The sequence below is a fragment of the Salmo salar genome, chromosome 04 (assembly GCF_965601325.2).
Source record: "Salmo salar chromosome 04, fSalSal1, whole genome shotgun sequence".
Lineage (NCBI taxonomy): Eukaryota > Metazoa > Chordata > Actinopteri > Salmoniformes > Salmonidae > Salmo > Salmo salar.
In genome coordinates, this window is record NC_138294.1 from 45,679,229 (window position 1) to 45,685,631 (window position 6,403).

A 6,403-nucleotide genomic window follows, 5' to 3' on the forward strand; every position below is an offset into this window, starting at 1 on the left:
CATAACACGGTGTCTGACCAGTACAACGCACACCACGGTAAGCACGGGGAGCTGGCTCAGGTCTCCAACCTGACTCTGCCACACTCCCCGTGTGCCCCCCCCCCACAATCTTTTTTGGGGGGGCTGCCTCTCGGGCTTCCTTGCCAGCCGTGTTCCCTCATACCGTTGCCGTTGGTCCTTCCTTCCTGCTGCCTCCGCTCTCCTGGCTGCCTCCACCTGTTCCCATGGGAGGCGATCCCTTCCGGCCAGGATCTCTTCCCACGTGTAGGATCCCTTGCCGTCCAGGATGTCCTCCCATGTCCAGTCCTCTTTTCCACGCTGCTTGGTCCGCTTGTGTTGGGTGGTTCTGTAATGGCTGTTGAAGGGAGTAGACCAAGGCGCAGGGTGGTGAGTGCTCATCATTTAATATATATTCAGAGAACACAATAAACAAAGAGAAAACGACAGCCAAACAGTTCTGTCAGGTCCCGAAAACACTAAACAGAAAATAACCACCCACAAACACAATGAAAAAAAAAACTACTTAAATATGGTCTTTAATCAGAGGCAACGAGATTCAGCTGCCTCCAATTAGAGACCAACCCCAAACAAATCCAACATAGAAATAGGTACCATAGAAGAACATAGAATATAACCCCAAAACACACAGAAAAACACCCCCTGCCACGCCCTGACCAAACTACAATTACAAATAACCCCTTTCACTGGTCAGGACGTGACAGGGTGTGGCTGAAATAGCCAAATCCACTAATTTGAAGGGGTGTCTTTTGGCCATGTAGTGTATATTTTTCATCAGAGTAGATCTACCTAGTGTTATTCTGCTTTGGCATAGCAAGCTCACCTGTTTTATGTTATTTTTCCTTAGGCAATTTAGGCTGGTTTCTTAAAGAGTAGTCTTGGAATGGGGTTGATCGGCGAACAACTTGGCCGTTGTCAAGACGAGTGTTGCCCAGTTGCGTCGTGAATACCATCCGCAACAAGTACTCATCCCCCACCGGTGACGGTGTAAACATTGGATTCAAGGAGGCAGATAAGGCATTCATGATTCTTTGAATTGTAGGTGATGCTATACCACGACTCTGTACTAAAGCTTTGCAGACTATTGATACTCCCTGCGCAGGCACAATTCATCCAGGACTGCTTGAATCAACCATTCCACCCACCTTCCCTTTCTATATGTTCTTTTGTCACTTATAGACTTCTGTTAAATTAACCTTTTAGCTGCCAATGTGTACAAGATCAAATAAACCTTACTATACATACAGTGCATTCGGAAAGTACAGTATTCAGACCCCTTGACTTTTTCCACATTTTGTTACGTTACAGCCTTATTCTAAAATGTATTAAACAGTTTTTTCTCCTCATCAATCTACAGTACACCGACTACCCGATGATGACAAAGCAAAAACAGGTTTTTAGAATCAAAAAGAAAGGAAGACCAAGGCACTCTTCGTATAATTAATTAAAATGCCTTTATTTGTATGGCATGTTCAAATGAAACAAAGTTTTAAAAAACCGACGCGTTTCGGCTGCATGGCCTTCGTCTGGGAGTACAAAGAAATAATACAAGGTCCTCTTTTGAACAGCTTTTCTTCTAACAGAAGAATCTAACAAGGACAGACAAGTCGTCCAAACAGAAATTGAAGAAGTAAAAAGGAAAATCACAGAACACAGTGACAATTCTAACAAAGCACAATGTGATGAGATCTTGAAAGAGAAAGTAGACACATTCACTCTGACATTGAAGCAAGACAAGCTAAGAAAATTTAGAAGAGATGAAGTAGACTATAGAAATGGCAAGGTCTTTGCCTGGAGAAAACCAACGCGCAAGAATTCAGAATCACATCCGCAGAGCAGGAAGCCTGATCTGTTACTTTCAAATTTACGAGCAGTGAAGATGACTGCCCAGACACTCCAGACACTCAGAGGTCAGCTCCTCCCAAGATGTTTTAGATCAGGAAGAAGAATCACGCAGGTTCCTCAACAAGAGAGGGAGAGGACGTGGAAAAGGACAACACGGAGGGGGAGGAAGAAATCAAGACTATCCAACCACACGGAGCAGGACCAGAACAAAGCTGTGATCAACATTTCTGGAGAACCCCTTTCTGATGATTGTGTAAGGGTATTGCCTAAAGGACTGTCCACATACTCAACTAATGAATTTAATATAAAGATTGACCTATTTCGTTTCTTCAGGAATCTACATCTGAAGGCTTGGTACAAGCAAAACATCTCTCCAACTACAGACACCAGTGTCTCAGGTCAGGCAGTTTCTGTTCCCTCAAAAACACCTTTTAAGCCCAAGTCCACCTTTTGTCCCATCGTCCAGAATACCACACAAAATACATTTGCCAAGAAGGTGAATTTTAATGTGGAGAATCTGTTTAAGGGGAAAACTGACTCCAACCAAACACGACGTAATCTTTCTAAGACAGAGAAGGATGCAGTTGAATCATTGTCCAAAAATGAACGGATTGTGGTTAAAAAAGCAGACAAAGGTGGCGCTACAGTAGTGTGGAGTAAAGACAAATATGTGACAGAATCCTACCATCAATTAGACAATGATGAATTCTACCAATCTCTTACCTTCAACCCTACAGAGGACCTAAAAACTGAATGGAAAGGGATCCTCACAGAAGCTAAGGAGAATGGCTACATTTCCGACAATGAGTTCAAATTTCTTTTCAATGGCAGTCCGCGTATGGCTTCTTTTTACCTTCTTCCAAAACTCCACCAAAATCTTGAAACCCCCCAGGCAGACCAGTCATTAGTGGTAATGAAAGTCTGACAGAACCCATCTCTAAGTACATTGATTACTTTATTAAGCCTTTTCTGACGTCACTTGCAGCCTATCTTCAAGATACCACAGATGTGTTGAACAAAATTAAGGATTTGAACAATATAGATACAGCTTCCTTTTTAGTCACCATGGATGTGGAGTCTCTATTCACCACCACTGAACATGAACAAGGTTTGGCAGCTATGCACCATTTCTTGAGTACCCGACCTGAAACTGAGATGCCTCCTACAGAATTCATTGTCTCACTGACTGAATGGACTCTTAATCATAACATCTTTATCTTTCAGGACCGTATTTTTAAACAGGTCAAATTATGTGCCATGGGAGCTTGCTACAGCTCTTCCTACGCTGGTTTGTACTTGGATAAATGGCTAAATGACTTCATTTTGGATCCTTCTAATAACCATTTCTTTGACCGGATTATATGGTGGGGACGCTATATTCATGATGTTTGCCTATTTTGGTCCGGCACAGAATATGAACTTATTTCCTTCCACCAATACCTTAACAGCATTAACCCTAACATCAAACTAACTATGGAGTACAGCAAGGATAACATTCATTTTTTGGACCTCGACATCAGTAAAAATGACAAAGGTTGTTTGCACACATCAATCTTTAGGAAGCCTACAGATGGGAATACCATTCTGAGGGCAGACAGCTTTCACCCCAAAAGGCTAAAAGAGAATATTCCATATGACCAATTCCAAAGAGTCCGCAGAATTTGTGATCAAGAAACAGACTACAGTGTCAAATCTGCTGAATTGGAGAATCGCTTCTTGAATCGGGGCTACAGCGTTCAGGTCCTGAAAGATGCAGCTATAAGGGCTGGATTACTTGACAGAGAGAACTTGTTGCGAAGGGGAGAGCCTCGTGATACATCGGAGAGAGTGTATTTTGTTACAAAATACAGCACTGACGCAGAGAACATTAAAAGAATCATAAAAAATTATTGGGGTATCATCCAAAGTGATACGCTACTACACCAAGTCTTTCCTGAGCCACCAGTCATAAGCTTTAAGAAATGTCCTACCCTAAATGACAAATTAGTCCACAGTTATCTTTTATTTTATTTATTTCACCTTTATTTAACCAGGTAGGCTAGTTGAGAACAAGTTCTCATTTGCAACTGCGACCTGGCCAAGATAAAGAAAAGCAATTCGACACATACAACAACACAGAGTTACACATGGAATAAACAAAACATACAGTCAATAATACAGTAGGAAAAAATAAAACAAAAAGTCTATATACAGTGAGTGCAAATGAGGTAAGATAAGGGAGTTAAGGCAATACATAGGCCATGGTGGCGAAGTAATTACAATATAGCAATTAAACACTGGAATGGTAGATGTGCAGAAGATGAATGTGCAAGTAGAGATACTGGGGTGCAAAGGAGCAAGATAAATAAATAAATACAGTATGGGGATGAGGTAGATAGATGGGCTGTTTACAGGTGGGCTATGTACAGGTGCAGTGATCTGTGAGCTGCACTGACAGCTGGTGCTTAAATATAGTGAGGGAGATATGAGTCTCCAGCTTCAGTGATTTTTGCAGTTCATTCCAGTCATTGGCAGCAGAGAACTGGAAGGAAAGGCGACCAAAGGAGGAATTCGCTTTGGGGGTGACCAGTGAGATATACCTGCTAGAGCACGTGCTACGAGTGGGTGCTGCTATGGTGACCAGTGAGCTGAGATAAGGTGGGGCTTTACCTAGCAGAGACTTGTAGATGACCTGGAGCCAGTGGGTTTGGCGACAAGTATGTAGCGAGGGCGAACCAACGAGAGTGTATAGGTCGCAGTGGTGGGTAGTGTATGGGGCTTTGGTGACAAAACGGATGGCACTGTGATAGACTGCATCTAATTTGTTGAGTAGAGTGTTGGAGGCTATTTTATAGATGACATCGCCGAAGTCGAGGATCGGTAGGATGGTCAGTTTTACGAGGGTGTGTTTGGCAGCATGAGTGAAGGATGCTTTGTTGCGATATAGGAAGCCGATTCTAGATTTAATTTTGGATTGGACATGCTTAATGTGAGTCTGGAAGGAGAGTTTACAATCTAACCAGACACCTAGGTATTTGTAGTTGTCCACGTATTCTAAGTCAGAGCCGTCCAGAGTAGTGATGCTGGACGGGCGGGCAGGTGCGAGCAGTGATCGATTGAATAGCATGCATTTAGTTTTACTTGCATTTAAGAGCAGTTGGAGACCACGGAAGGAGAGTTGTATGGCATTGAAGCTTGTCTGGAGGTTAGTTAACACAGTGTCCAAAGAAGGGCCAGAAGTATACAGAATGGTGTCGTCTGCGTAGAGATGGATCAGAGAATAACCAGCAGCAAGAGCAACATCATTGATGTATACAGAGAAGAGAGTCGGCCTGAGAATTGAACCCTGTGGCACCCCCATAGAGACTGCCAGAGGTCCGGACAACAGGCCCTCCGATTTGACACACTGAACTCTATCAGAGAAGTAGTTGGTAAACCAGGCGAGGCAATCATTTGAGAAACCAAGGCTGTTGAGTCTGCCAATAAGAATGTGGTGATTGACAAGAGTCGAAAGCCTTGGCCAGGTCGATGAATACTGCTGCACAGTAATGTCTCTTATCGATGGCGGTTATGATATCGTTTAGGACCTTGAGCGTGGCTGAGGTGCACCCATGACCAGCTCTGAAACCAGATTGCATAGCGGAGAAGGTACGGTGGGATTCAAAATGGTCGGTAATCTGTTTGTTAACATGGCTTTCAAAGACCTTAGAAAGACAGGGTAGGATAGATATAGGTCTGTAGCAGTTTGGGTCTAGAGTGTCACCCCCTTTGAAGAGGGGGATGACCGCGGCAGCTTTCCAATCTTTGGGAATCTCAGACGATGCGAAAGAGAGGTTGAACAGGCTAGTAATAGGGGTTGCAACAATTTCGGTAGATCATTTTATCTTCCGGGTGACTCTCAAAAAAGGGCTCTTTTAAATGCAACCAGTGCAACCATTGCAGAAATATTGCACAGAAAAAGTATTTTGTTGACACAGCTTCCAAAATGGAGTATTACGTCAAGCATTTCATTAACTGCAAAACCACTCATGTCATCTATAGATTGGAATGTCCACAGTGCAAGGAGTTCTACATTGGACAGACAAAGAGATGCCTTCAAGACCGCTTAGCGGAACACAAGTACGCTATACGGGTAGGCAATGAAAACTATCCCATGGCAAGGCACTACAAGTCCTTACACCATGGCAACCCTGCCTCCCTACAAGCTATGGGTATTGATCATGTTCCGGCCTCTATTAGAAAAGGGGACCGTCTTAAACAGTTAAACCAAGGGAAGGTTTTTGGATTTACAAACTACAGACCCTGGTTTAAATTAAGAATTGGACTTCTCACCCTTCCTATAGGGTCGTGATAGGTCCATTTGCTGTCATCTAGTGGACATTTTGCTCAATTGCCCTCAGCTATGTTTAGACTGTTGTTGTTCATGTTTGCTGTGTTCTAGTGTACTATGGAATATATTGCTTTCTTATTCTTGACACTTCTCCCAGTCATATTTAAGGTTAAAACTACCTTTCTAAGTGTTCTGATACTTCTACATTTACATTTTACATTTTAGTCATTT